The sequence below is a fragment of the Rhodnius prolixus genome, unplaced genomic scaffold (assembly GCF_049639745.1).
Source record: "Rhodnius prolixus isolate KJV_2025 unplaced genomic scaffold, Rpr scaffold_8, whole genome shotgun sequence".
In the NCBI taxonomy this organism is placed as follows: domain Eukaryota; kingdom Metazoa; phylum Arthropoda; class Insecta; order Hemiptera; family Reduviidae; genus Rhodnius; species Rhodnius prolixus.
This window is the reverse complement of record NW_027411593.1, coordinates 5,626,005-5,647,408: the sequence shown is the minus strand read 5'-3', so window position 1 is coordinate 5,647,408 and position 21,404 is coordinate 5,626,005. Positions and strand designations below refer to the sequence as shown.

Sequence of the window (21,404 nt, the reverse complement as noted above, 5' to 3'; positions counted from 1 at the left end):
TGATTAAGTGTGTTAAGAGAAATTAAAAATTGAATATTTTTGTGAAAAATATAAACAATAAAATATCAAATAAAACGAGTTGAAAATTTAAGGCAAAAAAATAAATAAAGTATCAGTATTGCGGAGTTTGGAGTAATAGTGTTTGTATGCATGTATTCTCAAAAGTGACGAATACATATATAATGTGAACGTGTAAATGAAGTACGAGTATGTTGTTATGATAGTGGTAGTAGAATCTGTTTGTGCCTTATCGTAGTGGCAAGAGTCGTCTAGGTGTTCGTGTTTTTAGCGGGTGGTGGTTAGTTTTTAGTTAGGATGTTTTTTTAAAAATAAATAAATAAATAAATAAAAAAAAAAAAATGAAACAAGGGGGCTCTCTATATTTAAAGTGGGGGCGGTTAAAGTGTGAAATAGTGGGGGCCAGTGGGTGGGGACTCGGTCCGTTTTGGAGGGGTTAACTTCAGCGTTAGTATCTCTCTTGAAATGGGTTGAACTTGGTCGGGTATAGTGTCCGTCGACGTAGTGAAAAATTAATATACATATTTTTTGGTTATTATACTTTTAGTTATTGATTTTAGTTAATTTAATTTTTTTTTTTCGGACTAATAAATAATTTAATAAAAATAATATATAATTTTTAAAAAAATTAAAAACTGCCCTTTTTTTTATATGAACTTAAAGGGACAGAAAAGACCAGGGAAAAAAAAAAAAATTCGAACGCAGAGTGCGGTGTCACTAAAAAATTTAAAAAAAATCGGAAAATTCTCTAATAAGGACGCGCTACATACCTGCAAGTCAAAAAATACCTGCAATAATTCCAGTATCATCGCCAGTGATCATCCTTAAAAAAATAAATGACTGCTGCATCATCCACAAAAAACGTGAAAAAAATCATCCAGTGTTTTTAATTTTTTTTTTTTTTTTTTTGCCTCAAAGAAAACGTGTGTGTTTTTTGGTTTTTTGCTTATTTGGTTTCAAAAATATACTATTTTGGTTTTATAGTTACTGAATTATTATTATGATTTAAAAAACTTGGTGCGGTAAGAAAGTGTATAGGACCCCTTCACAAAAAAAAAAAAATTTATTTAAATTCCTAGAAAATAGACAACGGCAATTTTTCTGTGGTGACACTTTAGTTATTGTGATAATAAAAACATCTCCTTCTTCCTGAAGATCGAACCCCAACCATGATAACAAGCTCGGGTTAGTGCCGAATCGCCTCTACACTCAACAGGTTTGACTATATTTCTATTTATTTATTTGTACATTTTTATTTGTATAAATAAATTCACTTCCGATATCATTTCACTACCCAAAAAAGAAAAAAAAAATATACGTTCTCATAAAATGATATTATTAATTAAATCTGCAATTTCAATTAAATACTTAATATTATACACTTCCTCTAAAAAATAATACGTCACTATGGACGGAAGTTTAAATATCCCAACTTCCCTTAGAACGCTCACAAAAAAAAAAAAATAAAAATAAAAAACAATTAAATTCAGAATTGAAAAAAAAATTCGAAGCCCATAAGTGTTTAGATTCTCCCGTAATTATTTAATCATTTTGAAGTTTATTCGAGTTTAGGGACCCATAAAAAATAAAATCGTTAGAGTAAAAAAAAAAAAACGTTTTAATCGAACATACCAGTTTGACAAAAAACGTGATAAAACTTATCACGATATTCTGTAAAAATGTAATCAGAGTATTTTTTTCTTTTTTTGTATCAACCCCCCCCCCCGGGTCCTTTTTCGGTCACATTTGTGGATATAAATATTAGATTTAAATTTTACTGCAGTTTTCCGCTTTTCCCGCCCCCTCCCCTATCGTAAAGTTATGCTGATCAAGACAGCATAATTTTATGCTGAAAAATTTGTTCTCCCATTTATTTTCTCTTTCTCTAAGTAAATTGTCAAATTTTTCAATATATGTTTAGACCGGAAATACTTTGTTTTAAGTGTATCCTAGAGAGTTAGAAATATCTTAGAAAAAAATTATGTACATCTTTCACACTGAATTTGAAATACTGAAATTGAGTTTACAGAAAACTAAATAAATAAAATAAAAATATTTAGACCGCGTGTTACCACGGCAACACTGATAGTAACTTGGTTTCAAAAAAAAAAAGAATCCCTTAAACATGACGGGAATATATTTGCCCTCGCCCCCCCAAACGTTATTCCAGAAAAATTCGATTAAGGACACTTCTTCTAAGAGAAGGCGGTGGCTGTGCTTTTCTCCTCTGCATTCTCATTTCCAATGCAATTGTGCGGGGTGCCTCCCATTTGTAAGGGGGAAACAAAAAACCGGTTAATAAGGTGTAGTTCAAATAATCATTTTTTGAAGACCAGTACCATCGTTGTGTATCATTTATTTCCAATAATCGTGTAAAGTAAATTCGTTTAGTTGTTAAGTGTTCGGCGATTAGTGTGTTCTAGTTATCCCATTTACAGTAAAACCTCAATTTTTTTGGTTATTACAGTCTGAGGATAATAATATTAATAATTCACTTGGTTTCAAAAAAAATTATTTGGTTATTTAAAAAATTATCTCTAGAGAAAGTAATGCGGAATAAGTATTTTTACGTAAGATATTTTAGTAATCGCGTTCTTGGGAACTAAAACTCAAAATTAAAAAAAATAAATAAATAAATATAAAAATTTTATCTTAAATTGAAGAATTAAACACACAAACTACCTCAAACCAAATTTTTAGCTACTCCGATAAGCTTAATAATTATTTAGCCTAATTTAAGAAGAGTCTCGACTCTTCTTATCAGAGTGAGAGTCTAGAAAAAAATAAATAAATAAAAAAAAAAAGCCTTGCGATATTTGCAAAGTTATTTTATCGAATCTGATTTATTTTTTTGTTTATTTATTTATTTTTTTTTACTGCCAAATAATTTATCACACGTTTTTTTATTTTTCGATGTCAAAAATTGTTATTTTTTATTTATTTATTTTTTTTGGTGAGCACTTTTTTTTTTTTATTTATTAACATAAATTTTTTGACATTTCTTTATAATTTTTTAATAAACAATTATTAAAATTTCAAAAAATACTTTTTCATTCTTTATCAGTTTAACAAAAAAGTCAATTTCAATTATTTAACCTTGTTTGTTTAATCGATATAATTAATTACATTATATTTAGGTATTGCATATTGTTAATGGTCAAAGTAAACAGAGAAAAAACTTTAAGGAAAATAATGAAAGAATTTATTTTAAAATTAAAAGAAAAAAGAAAATTCAAACTTCTGAGACTTACCCATAACTTGTAGAATAATAAGCATTAACCCAACTTCTTCCGGATCAAAAAAAAATAAAAAGACCCAAAATTAGCAATGTCATAACACCACAATTAGGCGAAAAAACACGTGATTGGATTCGCATCTGTGCTCTGTATTCATAAGCTCTAAAAGTGCCAGAAAATTTTGAGATAATTAAAGCCCTGTTTGTCACTATAATTAATTAATTACTAAAAAAGAAAATTACATTAAAAAAAATAACTATGACGTAGAAAAAAGGAAAATTTAATGCTTCTGTGAAATATTTTACCATCTTTTTCAAAGAATAAACTAATCGAAAAATAAAATATTTAATAAAAATAACTAATATTAATTAAATTCATGGATGTATAAAAATATTTAAATCTAAGACCGGGAATCGAATCCACTAACCAACAATACATCTAAGCTTTGCGGGTCTAGTCTATAACTGCCTAACATACTTTACTATAAATTTCCCATATTAACCATTAAATAAAATCCACTAACCAACAATACATCTAAGCTTTGCGGGTCTAGTCTATAACTGCCTAACATACTTTACTATAAATTTCCCATATTAACCATTAAATAAAATCCACTAACCAACAATACATCTAAGCTTTGCGGGTCTAGTCTATAACTGCCTAACATACTTTACTATAAATTTCCCATATTAACCATTAAATAAAATCCACTAACCAACAATACATCTAAGCTTTGCGGGTCTAGTCTCTTACCGCCTAACATACTTTACTATAAATTTCCCATATTAACCATTAAATAAAATCCACTAACCAACAATACATCTAAGCTTTGCGGGTCTAGTCTCTTACCGCCTAACATACTTTACTATAAATTTCCCATATTAACCATTAAATAAAAATCCAAGGTTTAGACCGGGAGAATCGAACCCACTAACCAACAATACATCTTAGCATTGCGGGTCTAGTCTCTTACCGCCTAACATACTTTACCGTAAATTTCTCATATTAACTATTGAATAAAATCCAAGGCCTAGATCGGTAGAATCTAACCCACTAACCAACAATACATCTTAGCATTGCGGGTCTAATCTATCACTGCCTAACATACTTTACTATAAATTTCCCATATTAACCATTAAATAAAAATCCAAGGTTTAGACCGGGAGAATCGAACCCACTATCCAACAATACATCTTAGCATTGCGGGTCTAGTCTCTTACCGCCTAACATACATTACCGTAAATTTCTCATATTAACTATTGAATAAAATCCAAGGCCTAGATCGGTAGAATCTAACCCACTAACCAACACAATACATCTAAGCTTTGCGGGTCTAGTCTCTTACCGCCTAACATACTTTACCGTAAATTTCTCATATTAACTATTGAATAAAATCCAAGGCCTAGATCGGTAGAATCTAACCCACTAACCAACAATACATCTTAGCATTGCGGGTCTATATTGGTCAGAATTTTTGGGTAATTTGTTTCATTAATTTAAAAAATAAGAAAGAAAAATTATCTCCAATTTGAGTCGTAATTCTTTTTATTTTTTATTTATTTATTTTAATTTTTTTGGAACAAACTTTTGACCTAAAGTCCTAAAGTCATCTTAGGGTACATTTTTAAAGGTTAAAGGTTTGTCGTTTTTTCTGTTCCTGACTGTTTAGGTTGGTTTAGCGTTGAGCGGAAGTCGTAGGAGTGACCATCCAGATTTTTTTTGGTTTGGGTCTATAAACTTTCTAACAAAAATTTAGGTATTTATCGTGGAACCTTTTTAATTCCTTTTTGTTCTTTAAAGTTGTTTAAAGTATTTTTGAAAATAAGATGAAAAGATCTTAATATTTGGTCGGAAGCTGGAAAGCGTGCACGTGCTGAAATGGCCTCTTAGAAAAGAGAGGCGCGAAACAGAGAGTGACTGAGAGAGAACGATGATCTGAAAGAATCTCCTTGATCTTCTACTTTAGATTGTTTTGTGTTTATTGGCGCAAATTTCTTAGTTTAAAAAATACGTGAACTGCAGTAAGAAAAGAAAAGAAGAAGAAGGTCATGAGAGTGTTATCAGTTTTTTGATACCATAGATTTGAGAGGGAGGGGGAGAGATTTGTGAGTTTTTACTACCGAGTAAACTCTATTTGTGGTTTTTAAATGTTTTCCGAGTTTGGTCAAAAATGATTCTTTTAGAGCTCTCTTACTGAGCGGAAGAAAAAAGAGAGAGAAAAGCACGCTTGGTATTTAGTTTGAAGCTCAAAGGCGCTCAAGAGAGAGAGAGAGAGAGATGGTGAAAGTGAGAGGAATAGAGAAAAAGAAAGAGACAATATGACAGTGAGCGGTTTGTAGTTTTATTTTATTTATTTTTTTTATAATGTCTTATTTATTGTAATGTTGGCATGTTGGCACAATGGCACGTTAAGAAATGTAGTTCGCGCGGGCGCGGTTACAAAAACGAGAGCGCTGGTTTTATAAAACCAGCGCGGCGCGCTTACATACAGACATACATACCCACACACACATATATATACAAACACGCGTTACACATTAACAAACGTTTATATCATCCTTAAAGATTTTATAGTAACAACATTAACAACTTTTCTTTTTTTTGGGGGGGCGTGTGTATGTGTGAGTGTGTGTAAAAAACTTTAAAGAAAGCCGTGTATTGGCTGAAACAGAAATGGAGCCACAACCCTGGATGCTGCTGTTTATCTATATATTGTTCTTACTCTCTTTGTATTTAAGAATGTTGGAATTCAATCAGCTTCTACCTTGTACGTAGTTTTATGTGAAATACTTAAGTTGAATATGTCACATGACGTAGAAGTGCACAAAAAAAATGATAGGAGAGGGGTTTTATAGTTAAAACTGTGTATGTGAAGAGTCTCCGGTAAGTTGGTGCTTTCCCCCCCCCATTGCTTGCTTTGTTTTAAAGTTGCGGCGGTAACTAACAAACTATGCTTTGTAAATACGGACTTTACTTTAAAACAAAAGTGTTTCTTAGATTCCATTAATGGACGACTTAGTGCTTCGTATTTTTTTTTTTTTTTTATTCTTTTTTATTTAAGTGTTAAAAACCCCCCTTAAATGGGGTTTAGTACTTCATTTAAGGAAAACACATAACAACATGCCCATAGTTCAACTTTGATCCTTAAAAAAACCAAAAACAAGGAATTATGTTAATTTTGTGTTCATCTGTGACCCGAAAAAGGGATTTTGTTTTCAAAGTACACTTCATAGGGAGTAGAAGGATGCACTGTTAAAGGACCCCTTTTTAAGACCAAATGTTTTATCAAATTCTAACTTAAATTTAAGAAAAAGAGCGCTTATTCCCCCCCTCTCTATTGATTGATGCTCAGATAAAAATTTTGAAGTGGGTTATAGACGGCAATATCGTTGTTGAAGACGAGGTGAATTAACTGTTCGATGAACTAAGTACACCACCGTACGGACCCCCGTTTTAATGAACAGCTGAAAGCTTTTCAGTGGAGGCTGGTTAGAATCGTCACAAGAGATTCCTAGATATAACTCCTCTCCCATTCAATGTACAGCGTCGAGACCCCTTAAAAGGCAGATCTACATAAAATTCTGAATCGAATGAAAATCTCATTCATGAAAATCGGTTCACGCGTTTAGGCGCTACGTTGTTTGCTAAAAAAAGGTAACAACACCGCCAACAAGACCAATTTTTGCCCATTTTTAGCAAAGTATTTCTTGAAATCTATTTAATCTATGTTGTTGCAAAAAAAATACAGTCATAGAGGAGGGTTTGCCCTACAATTTAAAGAAAATTTGGGAATTTTATCTTTTATAGAAAAGGAGAAAAAAAATTGTCAAAGTTAGGTGTTTTTCAACGTTACGCTTTTTCATGCAGTTTTTAACGATCAACCCTAATACAACTGTCCTACCGGGCAGTTTTAAATAAACGAAATTCTGGAAATGCAAGAGATAACAAGCAGACCGAATTCAGACGAAACTTCTTGAGATGAAGGCCAATCAGGAAATAGGAATGGATAGTTTAAAAAAGTAAAAAAACAAAAAAAAGTAATCGCCTATTTTATCAGGCGGGGCTTAACGTCCAACTACCCAAATTAGGTGTCGTGGACGGAGGCGACTAGCAAACATACTTACTGTAAATTTCTTTTATTAAACATTAAATAAAATCCAAGGCCTAGACACCGGGAATCGAACCTACTAACTAACAATACATCCTAGCTTTGCGGGTCTAGCCTATAACCGCCTAACATACTTTACTGTAAATTTTTCATATTAACCATTAAATAAAATCCAAGGCCTAAACAACACCGGGAATCGAACCCACTAAACCAACAATACATCTTAGCTTTGCGGGTCTAGTCTCTTAACGCCTAACATACTTTACTGTAAATTTCTCATATTAACCATTAAATAAAATCCAAGGCCTAGACCGGGGAATCGAATCCACTAACCAGCAATACATCTTGGCTTTGCGGGTCTAGTCTCTTAACGCCTAACATACTTTACTGTAAATTTCTCATATTAACCAATAAAAAATACAAGGCCTAGACCGGGGAATCGAACCCACTAAACCAACAATACATCTTAGCTTTGCGGGTCTAGTCTCTTAACGCCTAACATACTTTACTGTAAATTTCTCATATTAACCATTAAATAAAATCCAAGGCCTAGACCGGGGAATCGAATCCACTAACCAGCAATACATCTTAGCTTTGCGGGTCTAGTCTCTTAACGCCTAACATACTTTACTGTAAATTTCTCATATTAACCATTAAATAAAATCCAAGGCCTAGACCGGGGAATCGAACCCACTAAACCAACAATACATCTTAGCTTTGCGGGTCTAGTCTCTTAACGCCTAACATACTTTACTATAAAAATTTCTCATATTAACCATTAAATAAAATCCAAGGCCTAGACCGGGGAATCGAATCCACTAACCAGCAATACATCTTAGCTTTGCAGGTTTCACCTCTAACCGTTCGGCTACCGTGGCGCCCTGGATAGTTTAGAATCACGAAGCTTTGAAGGCAATTCTATGAAGCATAGATTTTTTTTTCTTCTTCTTCTTCTTCTTGTTCTGGACCAACATAATTTTGAATAGACTGTCTCCTCAAAAATTGTAAACGTTCCTAATAACCATTGGTAAACCCAAAATTATTTACTGGGCCCTCCCTCCCGTAATGGTTTTACTGAAAATTTTTCGTAGAAATTCAAACTGAAGTTTCCTTCTTTTGAAGTTGTTTTTAGTAGTAGAACACACACAGAACTTTGCGCAGTTTCCGGCATTTATCCCAAAATTTCCTTTTTGTCTGTCTGCCAATTGAATTTTATATTATTTATTTTTTTTAAGAAAAAGAAGAGAATTTCTCAATTCATATTTTATTATCAAGATACGTACATATATATAAATATATATAAAATATATATATATATTGTGCCAAAAAATTTAATTACGATAAAAATAAAAAAAATCTTTAAATTAGGACAAGGAACCGAAAAAAAAACAAAAAAAATTATTTTGTGTAAATTATTTGTATAATCAATACAAATATATATTAAGATAAGATTCTTTTCAGTACCAGGGAATCCGCAATTATTAGATAAAAATTGCGTGATTTCAGATAAATAAGGCTAATGATCCCAAACACATTACTTTTTTAACTAAAAATGTTCGAAAGAATTTTTAGAAATAATTTTTTTTATATATTTATATAAATATATGTTTTATATAATAATTTCATAAATTAATAAGTTAAATTATGAAAAAATAAAATAAAAAATATATATAATATAACTTTGTTTTTCTATATTATACATGTACACTCCCATTTTTTGTTTTCATTTTTATCTCGGTGAAAAACATTTCACTTAAAATCGAACAAACAATTGAACGGCTTTTTTTCACTTTTTCATTACGTGAGCTAAAACTTTTTATCATACTCTTTTTTTTTCTCACTTATTATTATTTAATAAAATATAAAAGAGAATAACTGGACAGACTAAAATAAAAAAAATGTGCCATTTATCAAATAGATAAAAATATACGAATGTCCTAAAAAAATGTATATAATATTAGAGTGTCCGTCTAAATTACTTTATTTTCTTTATTTAGATTCCGTATTTTTTCTTTTAATCAAAATTTGTATTATCTGATCAATTTTTTTTTTAATTGATTTTGACTTCCTGTCTAAGAGAGCTCTTAAATGAAAGTATTTAGTATACTTTTAACTCGAATAAAATTTTCCCATATGTTAATGTTACAAATAAAAATTATTGAAGATCTATATACACGTAATTATATAGCATTTATTTGTAAAATCGTTAAAATACATTGCAAGAAAATCGTTGAAGGTGTAAATAAATAAAATTGATTTTAAAATTTATTTCCGGTTTACCGTTTATTTTTTTACTATAACCTTATTGTGCGCGTCTCTCTCTCGTTGGTTCCTAAGCGAAATATTGAAAAATGAACTTCCGGCGATTTAGTAGTTTTTGCATTACGGTAGTTACATACTGACTCACTTCCTTTTTGGAAAAATCTTCATATTTTTTTCCTAAAACAGAGAAAATATTTTTTATTTTTTGCGTTTAATAGTGCTACAATCAGCACGTTGGCGCTATAAGTAGGAATGATAACTGTGAACAGTTGAAGTAAAATGAGTGGAGAAGTTACCTCCCAGTGGTAACACTCCAAAACATTAGACAGTTCCTGTCGCTCTCTTCAGTTGAGAGGAGATCACACGAGGCCACACTGTCTCTTAAGGCGTCTTCTCCCCGGGTTATCAGGAAAGAGTTCTTGAAGAAAGATTTTTGTATGAGATTGCAGGCTGAAGTGGGAGTTTTCTGTATCGTGTTTTCACCGACTTGTATGACTGAAAGGAATGTTAAGGTCAGTGTGTTTAGTGCAGATTGGGAGAAATAAAATGGAGCGTTTACGATAGTTCGAAGTATTTTAGATTATAGCGATTGAATCCTTTGGAGATTGGAGCGTTTGGGTTGAACCCCACAGCTCTATTCCTCCATACGCCCAGATGGGTTTCAAAAGAGCAAGTATAAGTCAGTCTTTTGTTGTCCACAGAGAGAGTTTAGATCTATCGTCTAAGAGTCTTTTAAATAGTCGATAGCATCTGCTTAGTTCTGTTCTTTTAAGTCTAGTGTGGGGGGTTCCACGGGAAAATGTAAAATCGTAAAATCAAAAATCTTTACGATTTAATAGAGTGAAATTTTACAAAAAATTACGTCAATTAATGCTGAATATAAAAAAAAATAGTATCATACTATTGGCTGAAATAAATATTACCAGAAAACGTACTCAAAACGATGTTATTTTTCAGTTTAATCGTAGAATTAAAATTTCAGAACCCCCCCCCCCCCCAAATAAGGAAGTTAATTTACCCCTAAACTATAGACTAACTTATTTTTTAATTTCAAACAGTTTTACCAACTGTTTACCTCAATTTTAAGTAAAGAATAAAAACAGTTTTTTTTTTTTTTTAAAGAAAAACGACTACAATACGTACAGTTCTAGTAACCTAGAAAATGAATTGTAAATTTCCCTCTTTTAATAAATTAAAATTCCCTTTTTCCTCCCCACTCTTCTCCCGAGTTTAAGGCAAATAAACAATAAAATTTACATATATACAAAGGTCATAAATATGGAGTTCCCTAATTGTAAAAAAGGAAGTAACCCGTATGTTAAAGTTTACGCATACCAATAAGATGGCTAACCATAAATAAAGGTAGACAGGGTACGTGAAAAAAAACAAAACAAAAAACAGGAAATATATATTATGTTCAAAAAACCTCTTACCGTAATTCTTAAAATTTTCTTCAAAATATGGAGTTTATACTAAATTTTCAATACAAAATTTACGAGTAATTGATTCCGGTAGTGCATTTGATTTTTTTTTATAACACCGATAAAAATTAGATATATGGTTAATTACCTGAAGAACAAGACGAGATCTGCTCGTGAGGTAACACCAGTTACCAATTGAGGGTAATTCAAAATTTAGGAGCGGCTCTTCATAAATCAATTTCGGCCAAGATATTAGAAGCAGAATCAAACGAAGATAACATATGCCCGGAAGTACTAAGAGACACGCTTTATTAAAACTGTCCGGTAGGACAGTTGTAAAAGGGTTGATCGTCAAAAACTACACGAAAAAGCGTAACGTTGAAAAACACCCAACTTTGACAATTTTTTTCTCTTTTTCTATAAAAGATAAAGTTCCCAAATTTTCTTTAAAATATAGGGCAAATCCTCCTTTATAACTGTAATTTTTTTTGCAACAACCTAGATCTGATAGATTTTGAGAAAAAAGTTGCTGAAAATGAGCAAAAACGGCATTTTCAGAAAATGTTCTTGTTCTGCTTCTTCTTCTTTTTCTTCTTATTCTTGTTACCTTTTTTGTAAACAACGTAGCGCGAACCGATTTTCATGAATGATGATAAGTATGTCTTCGTATTGTACGGCTCAGGAACTTTGAAGTTCATTGCAGCTAGATAATCTAAGGTTAAACTGTTGAGTAACTAAAGTTTTTTTAAGATGAGCTTTTAGTCAAAAGAAAAATGCTAAACATTATCAGCTTGATAAGAGAGATGGGCTCATAGCAGCAACCATGAAACTGAGAAGGTTGCTCTGGCTGGGATACTTGCAGCATAATGTACCAAAAAAAAAAGAGTCTCTCGAAAAGTCTATAAAGAAAGATGGAAGATAGAAAGAGACCTAGGGTGCAGCCAAGTTTACTGCGGCTACAGGATTCCCTGAAGATGAGCGTCAGGCAGAAGAAGGGCAGCTACTCACAGAGATGGATGGTACCATCTGCTTCAGAAATGCTTTGACCCAAAAGAAGGTCAAGAAAGCGAAAAATTTCAGAAGAAAAAAAAAGAAAAAGATCGGTCTTATCTCTGTGTGGACAATGCTCGAAACCTAAAGAGAAACAATCAAAAATGGCCATATCCTGTATTCAGGAATCAATCAACTTAAAATCACGTAATAAAATATCGACATTTTAGGTGTTATTCTTTCGATAATTTTTTTTTGCAATTATCATTTATTTTCAATCAAGATTTTTTTTTTGCGTTTATTTATGCTACAAACAGCGCGTTAGCGCTATAAGTAACAGTGATAACCGAGTAACAAATGATAGGTAACGAGTAGAGAAGTTACCCAGTGGTAATACTCCCAAATATTAGATGGTTAGTCCACTCTCTTCACTTGAGAGGAGATCACGAGGCCGCACTGTCTTTTAAGACGTCTTGTCCGGCTTGTCAGGAAGAGTTCTTGAAGAAAGATTTTGAGCTAGAGGATTTATATGAGACTGCAGGCTGAAGTGGAGTTTTCTGTATCGTATTTTCAACGACTTGTGTGACTGAAAGGAATGTTAAGGTCAGTGTGTATAGTCCAGGTTGCAATAGTTCGAAGTATTTTAGTTTGAAGAGATTGAATCCTTTGGAGATTGGAGCGTTTGGTTTGAACCCCACAGCTTCATTCCATACGCCCAGATGGGTTTCAAAATAGAAGTATAAATATCAGTCTTTTGTTGTCCAAGAGAGAGTTTTGATCTATCGTCTAAGAGTCTTTTAAGTAGTCGATAGCGTCTGTTTAGTTCTGTTCTTTTAAGTTTAGTGTGGGGGGGTTCCAAGAAAGTCTTCGGTCTAAGTAAAGCAATAAAGTTAACCGTTTTGTTTTTTATTTAAAAATGCCAATAATGTGGGCTAACCAGAATTGTTTTATTGGGTAGTTTTTCCGGGCATACTTCCGGTAAAAATTATTTTTCATTCTTGTTAGACCTAAAGATTTGATACCAGAAATTAGGTTGTGTAAAACTTCGAGACACCTCTGATGATGCTATTTATTTGTATTCATTTTGAATAATTACGATTTTTACATTTTTTTTTTTTGTTTATATACTCAAAGATTCGTAAAAAACATGTAAAAACCCAAAGAAGCACATTTAGCATTTTGGCACTACTTCCTTTCCTGATGATCTGTTTTTTCCAAAAATAATTTTCCTAGTAAAGTAAGCTTTGAAAAAATGAAAATACTTCCGGCCAAAAATTGCCAGTTACCAATTTCCATCGTTGATTTATGGTTTTATTCTCTACTTTATTCACTCCAATATACCCACGCAAGTCAGTGGGCGAGCGAGAGAGAACGATTGGAGGAGCTGAAGACAATATTTTCGTATTCTGGAGGGTGGGGGTCCACAAGACGCATTTTTTTCTCTAAAACTAAATAAATTTGGACTTCCTGTTTTAAAAAAATCATTAAAAGAAACAATAAATTCAAAAAAATAAATAGAATAAAAAGCGATTGCCAAGCCACAATTATAAATTCATACGTACACATACAATTATTATGATTATGTAGTTAAATGCTAGCCAACAGATACAACAGCTTTTTAGTAGTATTTATCTTTATTTGGTTTGTGCTGTGTATATTGTAAAGTCTACTATGTTAACTGATACGACAACCTGTTGCACATCTCTTTGCTGGAAAATTTTCTCTCATTCAGTTCTATTTAATGTTTGTCTGTGTTGGGAGGGGTGGGTGGAGGTGGAGGAGAGAGCGAGATAGATAGAGAGAGCTGGGGAGAGAGAGAGAAGGGTTTGTGGCGTTTGTTGTTTTCATTAAAAGCTTTTCCTCTGGTGTAGCAGTTAAATGTGTGAAGCATTTAATGCTTAATTATTTCCACGATTATTCACTTAATTTTAACACGATCTTTGAGCTTATAATCAATATTGGGAATTTGGGCAAATATTTGGAAATTTATTTTATTAGATATTTCAATTTTTTCCCACTGATGTAAAGTTTAAGTAATGTTAACTGGAATTTTCTTTTTTTAAATTTTAATTTTCCCTCAGAAGAATTGTAAACCATATCCATTATTTCCTTAAAGGAAAATAAGGATCTTATTTGCCTAACAGAAATTTGGCAGTAGATGGGCCAGCAATTTAATTTTGGAAAATATAGCTGCTCCTTTTAGATATCATATAATATTTTTAAAAAATGATATGAGAGAAAAAGTAAAATCAGAAGTATCTTTTGGAAGCTTCGGGGTCGACGGGGCCGCCGCAGTGTTTTAATGGTTTAAAGATGGGGCACCACTACCAGAAAAAAGAAGAAAAAAAATCTCAATACTCAAACCCTTGTCAAACTATTATCGATCTTTCTATCATCGGCCATAATATTTTTAATGAATTATTTTTTTATGGACATTGAGAAAGCCAACTTCTTCTTCTTCTTCTTTTTAAAACCAACGTTTCAACAAATTTACTTGCCTTCTTCAGGATCTGTATCAAAAGGAATTAATTAATGTTCATTATTTTTGGCGACTGAATCATAGTTTCAATTTGATGATAAAAAATAACTGCCTGTTTCAGGCATGTTATATTTTTGTATTATGCCGCGAGCTTTCGACCTACGAAATAAGTCATCTTCAGGGCTAATTTACAGTATTGTATTTGGAAGTTTTGAAAAGATTGCGCAATAGTGTTCGCCAAAAAAAGACCCGATTTGTGGCAAACAGGAGACTGGTTCTTCCACCACGACAATGCACCTGCACACACAGCCATCTCTGTTACACAGTTTTTGGCTAAAAATGGCATGGTTCCGCTGCCCCCACGCACCTTACTCGCCTGACCTGGCTCCGTGCGACTTTTTCTTATTTCCACGCATGAAAAAGGGCATGAAAGGTCACCGATTTGACAACATTGAAGAGGTCAAGAAAAAAACGAAGAAGGAGCTGTCAGCCATTTCTAAAGATGACTACAAAAAATGTTTCGAACAGTGGAAGCACCGGTGTGACAAATGTATTAGTTGTAATGGAGAGTATTTTGAAGGGGATAAGGTTGTTCTGTAAAAAATTTGTAAATAAATAGCTTTTAAAAAATAATTCCGTTTTTTTTTTGGGTACCCCCTCGTACTGTTTTAGTTGGTGTGTCTTCTGTCTTGTCTGTTCACGGACAGTCTCTCCAGTCCAGTCCGCGAACAGACAAGACAGTAGACACACCAACCCTTTAATGTTGTAAAACAGTACATTGTAAATTAGCCCTGAAGATGTGACCTAGTCCCTAGGTCGAAAGCTCGCGGCATAATAAAAAATATATCGACTGAAACTGGCATTAATTTTTCCATCCTATTGAAAGGAATGAACATAAAACAATTTAAATTGGCATTTTATGTGTAAACATGAGACTAATAAATAAATACATATGAAAAGCAGGAAAAATCATGGATATTATCTGTCGTAGAGCGCATGCTTATTGTAGTACAGCCCGTTTAAGGACTTCCAACCATTGTCAGTAGTAAAATAATCTGGTGTAGAGCAGTGATGGGCAAACTACAGCCAGCGGAGCTAACTCTTCGGCCCAGTGAATGGTTCCAATTCAGACCGATAAAAATAACAATTACAACTTGCATTGCAGTAATTCCAAGCTGTTAATACTATCTAAAAATTTGGGGTAATATTACGAATTTGGCCACTGGTTGCGACAGCTGACTTGAAACACGCTTGCGATTTGCCCCAAATTAGGGCGGAACTATTTTATCAAAACACTCGCAGCTTCATACATCGCAATAGTTTAATTTTGATATTATAAAAACATCTTACGCACTTACTGTATTTTATTTTTAAATAACAAAAATTATTATGGCCAATCAAAATTTCTCCTTTTAAGTTTTTTTGGCCAGCTCACTAAAAACGTTTTGCGCCGAGATTATGGATTCAGCTTTGAGTCTTACATGCGTAAGATGGCTGGAAATCTAAGATATCATCCAGCTCTGTGAACCAAACCATATTTTCAAAATGAGTAATGTTAACTTACATTAAAGACAACTTATTAAAGAATCCCAGATCTTTTTATCTCATATTTTAGTTTTCTAAATACATTTTTTCCGTTACTTTTTCATATATATTTATTCATTAATTTCTATGTTGATTTATATATTACAAATAGATTTACTTACAATTGTATTAATTCCTTTTGTGCAGAATCCTGATTACGATCCTGTTCTCAGCATCCGCGTCTCAAAAAAAAAAAAAAAAATCGTAACATTTTATTTATTTATTGTATTAAGTACTTAGTTTTGAAATTAATAATTTTAATAATAATATTTAATAAATCATCAAATATTAAATAATAAAAAATATAAATTTAAATAAAAATAGAATTAAGATGATTAATGAAATGACGAGAATTTCTCCTTAAATCATTTTATTTAAACACTAAAATTGTCCTTGGAGTGTTCTTTTTTACAGAAGATGAGGGGGGCGAGGATTTTTTCCCCCCAAATAAATTAATATTTCATTTTTATTTTTTTAAGATTTCCTTCATAAAATTATGATAAATTTAGTTTTAACTCTAAAGACTAGTTCTTACTAAATTCTTCAAGGATTAAATTACTTAAAAGTTTCTTCAAAACTTGTTAGCTTAAAGACTGTCAAGTGCCAACAACTCGTATCTTTTGACGGCAAAAGTGTATTTCCAATGGGCCGCAATTTTACCGGAACCCGGTAGATGATGGACGAACGAAATATTTTTTAAAAAAAAGGTTGAAACTTCCGGATTTTCCGCACAGACAATTTTCCTTTTAATTCTTAAAAAAAAAAAAAGACACGATTTGTCCACATTTTTTAAGATTATTACATCATTCATTCAAAGAAAAGAAGTAAATAAATTATCTGACTTATTTATTTTAATAAATAAATAAATAATGAATAAAGGAATGCTTGTGGTAAGATATTTTTATGCATATAATTATCATAATCAAATAGGTATTATACTTCTATTTATTTTTTATTTTATTCAAAAAAAATAAATAAATAAATATTTCATTGAAACGTGGGTTTTACAATGAAAACAATATATGTGCAGGATTAAAAATATTATTGGTAGGTTTAAATAATATTAATTGTCTAATATTATTTTAATAATTAATAAGAATAATTTTTTGCATAATGGAGACTTTCTTAGAATGTTTGCTATATATTAATTGTCTTTATTGTAGCGCACTTCTTTGAAAAACTAACTGAATTCAAAGTGAGTAAATTAACAATGCATTGGCATTGTGTTCTCTGGTCTAACAAATAGGCATTGTTTTAGGTTTGAGCCAGCTTCACGGTTTTTGGTTTGCTTATTAGAACTGAATAAACCTTTGTTTCGGGGTAATCTAAAGCTTTTTTTTTTTCGAACTTTTAAGGACGATTTTTCTATAAGTAATCGCCTATTTTTTTAGGCGGGGCTTAACGTCCAACTACCAATTAGGTGTCGTGGACTGAGGCGACTAGCAAACATACTTTACTGTAAATTTCTCATATTAAACATTAGATAAAATCCAAGGCCTAGACCGGGAATCGAATCCACTAACCAACAATACATCCTAGCATTGCGGGTCTAGCCTCTAACCGCCTAACTTAATTTTCTGTAAATTTCTCATATTAACTATTAAATAAAATCCAAGGCCTAGACCGGGAATCGAATCCACTAACCAACAATACATCTTAGCATTGCGGGTCTAGCCTCTAACCGCTTAACTTACTTTACTGTAAATTTCTCATATTAACCATTAGATAAAATCCAAGGCCTAGACCGAGAATCGAACCCACTAACCAACAATACATCTTAGCATTGCGGGTCTATATTGGTCAGAATTTTTGGGTAATTTGTTTCATTAATTTAAAAAAAAAAAAAAGAATAATTATCTCCAATTTGAGTCGTAATTCTTTTTATTTTTTATATATTTATTTTTTTAATTTGTTTGGGACAAACGTTCGACCTAAGGTTCTAAAGTCATCTTGGGGTACATTTTTGAACGTTAAAGGTTTATGAGGTTTTCTGTACCTGACTGTTTAGGTTGGTTTACATTTAGCGGAAGTCGTACTTCCAATTGTGCCACTGATTATTACGATATTACCATGTTTACGATTTTCTATATCTAGAGGTGGTTTCTTTGTTGGGATTTGCACGGATAGCTTGATTTAAAGGAGGCAGGTGATACTAAGTAGATCTTAAGATAAACTGTTAGCTGCGGTATTCTGGAGATAGATGAATCTGATTGTTATCGTTCGATTTATTTTTGATACAGAAGATATTATTTAGAGCTTTAACTCAATATCACTCATTTCTTAGAGCACCTGAACTCTTTCTCTTTTTTTGAGGGGGCGCATTACCTTTTAAGGTCATTAGCGCCGAGCCTAACTTTGACAGTAGTGAAGTTGCTTCTCTCGCTGCTTCATCAGCTCGTCAATTTCCGTCTATTCCAGCATGAGAGATAGTTCTCATCGACAGAGGTAGATCCATCAGTTTGGTATCGAATCATTATCGACTTCGCTTACGTTTTGGTCTCGTTCTATTATCCATTAACCAGCAACGCAGACCTAACCACCTTTTTAACGTAAAAATTAATTGTTAGCGCATACATAAAGGTTTTATTCTGTAAAAAAAAAACAAAATCCCATTTCGTATTCAGCGAACAACTGAAAACGTTTACTTCCGGTGCAAACAGGATATTATAAAAAACTGAATACACTAATCACAAATCCTTCTGCTTAAGAAAAGAAATAAATGTATTTCATTTAAGACGGAATTAGTGGAATATTTTTCAAGTTAATTACATTTAAATCGGATTAAGATAGCATTGCATTCCAAATTACTGCATTTCAAATTATTGCATTTTAAATTACAGTAATTTAAATTTAATGGAAGCCATTATTATAAAAAAGTTCGCGAACATGAGCAAATTATCATTTTAGATGTTTATCAGCGAGTTCTTAGTCATCTTAAAATAGGATTACTTTTCAAGTTGGATTTTTGTTTTATTTTTTTTATTCCAAGTCTGTCTGTTCGTTTATCTTAAGTGCGTCAGTTCGTGTACTTATTGTACTTATTTGCAAAAGAATTGGTGCTTCATTACAGTTTTAAAAGTGAAAAAATTTAAAATTATACTTTTCCTTTTTGTGGAAACCTGAGCAAGTAACTCTAGAGCTAACAGGAAATGGTTAAATATGCAGTTTCCTTTGAAAAGTACCAATACAAAAAAATTGATTTCCTTTGCAAATCGAGTTGCAAATCAAGTCTGATTGCTGGTACTCACAAATCAAATTTTATAAAGAACTGATAGAGGTGGACTGAGAAAGGCAAAAAAAAATAGCCTTCAGCCTCGATTTTGGGCGATTTTTAGCTGAAACTCAAATATCTCAGAAAGGAAAATTCAGTAGGTTAAACGTCGCTTACGTCACTGCAATTTTTGTACCACGAAAATTTCGAAAATTTTTGAAATGCAAAATTATTCTTGTAATTAGTTTCGACATATTAAAAATGTAATCAGCTGATAGCAGTTGTAAACAAATTTGTAGCTTCCAAGAGTGTAAATAAATATAGGGTTTTTATTTTATGTTCTTAAATTCTCGCTACCTTGGGCTCTACATAGACAAACGACTCACGTGGAACCCATACACTTGGACTTAAAAGACAAGCAATGACGAAACGTGCAAAAACTGCTTTACAGACTTCTTGGACAACGCTCCAAATTACCCATTGAACTCAAACGCTTAATATACAGTACTATCCACAAACCTATGGTGGACTTACGGGACTAGAGCTGTGGGAGTTCAGCCAAACCTACAAACATACAGACAGTACAGAACATTTCAGTGAAAACTCCTCCGACAGATAGATGATGCTCCTTTCATCAGTGACTAACCTCACCCTTCACAACGACCTCAACATTCCCTTCATAGACCAACTCGCCAAGACTAAATACCAAAAATCCCATTCTACTCTCTCGACTAGCCCTAATCCTCTTGTACTGTCTTTCACTTCTTCTGACATCCCTAATACACCTCGCCGACTGAATCGCCAGTGGCCTCGCGACTTCCTTGTAGTCTGAAGGCCTAAACGCCATTATTCTCCTATCTCTCCTCCTCACATTCTCCTCTCTCCTATAGAGAGTGCTACCGCTGGGTAGTTTCTCTCCTCCTGCTCTCCTCCCGCACCAGTTCATCACTCTCTCCTCCTCACATTCTCCTCTCTCCTATAGAGAGTGCTACCGCTCGGTAGTTTCTCTCCTCCTGCTCTCCTCCCGCACCAGTTCATCACTCTCTCCTCCTCACATTCTCCTCTCTCCTATAGAGAGTACTACCGCTGGGTACTTTCTCTCTTCCTGCTCTCCTCCCGCACCAGTTCATCACTCTCTCCTCCTCACATTCTCCTCTCTCCTATAAAGAGTGCTACTGCTGGGTAGTTTCTCTCCTCCTGCTCTCCTCCCGCACCAGTTCATCACTCTCTCCTCCTCACATTCTCCTCTCTCTTATAGAGAGTGCTACCGCTGGGTAGTTTCTCTCCTCCTGCTCTCCTCCCGCACCAGTTCATCACTCTCTCCATATTTACTTATTGTATACAACTATATGCAGATTGTAAATTTCAAAATAAATTAAAAAAATATATATACATATATTTTATTTCCTAAATAGAATATAATAACGGAAAAGGAAATATAGTAATCACAACTGAAAGTTCCTTTGGCAAATATTTTCTTTTATTTTTTATTTTTTAATATTTAGCCACATACAATTGTTGTGGTAAACTTTATTAATATCATTATTTTGGCCACTAAACCTATATTGGATATCCAATTCGTACGAAATATCATTTCCTTATGCAATAAAACTACAATGTTATTGCATTTTGGTTTTTTTAAAAAAATTATATAGTGTAGAGGTAAAGGTCATATAATATAATATGTGGCAAAAAGTAATCATACTTGATTGCTTTTGTTGTACTAAAAAAAAATAAAAGAAAACAAAAGGCGACACACAATTTGCGCACATATCTGTGGTAAATTTTGTAAATCTCGCGGAGAAGGTGGAGGAGATTTGAGGAGCAAAAAAAAAAAACTTAAGATTTGTAACGGATTTCGTGAACTAGGAGAGAGAGGTGATACCATTCCAACCGCAAGAACTTAGTGTTAGGGAGGAGGGATCTGCACTAATCACTGCGTGCACGCCAATGTATGTATGCAGTTCAGGTATAGGAAAGAGAGAGATGATAAGTGCATTCGTTCATTCACTTACTGAAGGATGGTTCCTTCTGTTTTCTTAGGCTTTGTACTTGTGGTCATTTCCCAAAAAAGAGAAAAAAAGGGAAATTCCAG

General features: G+C 32.7%; 1 protein-coding gene across 12 annotated transcripts in view; it reads left to right on the top strand.

Moving 5' to 3' along the window:
* The first annotated feature begins 474 nt into the window (after nucleotides 1–474).
* LOC141450758 (zinc finger protein castor homolog 1-like) overlaps nucleotides 475–21,404 on the top strand; it is a 295,992-nt gene continuing 275,062 nt past the window's right edge. For all 12 annotated transcript variants that reach the window (XM_074121525.1, XM_074121524.1, XM_074121523.1 and 9 more), the window contains exon 1: nucleotides 475–1,234. The gene's annotated coding sequence lies outside the window, so the exon portion shown is untranslated. The remainder of the gene's footprint in view (nucleotides 1,235–21,404) is intronic.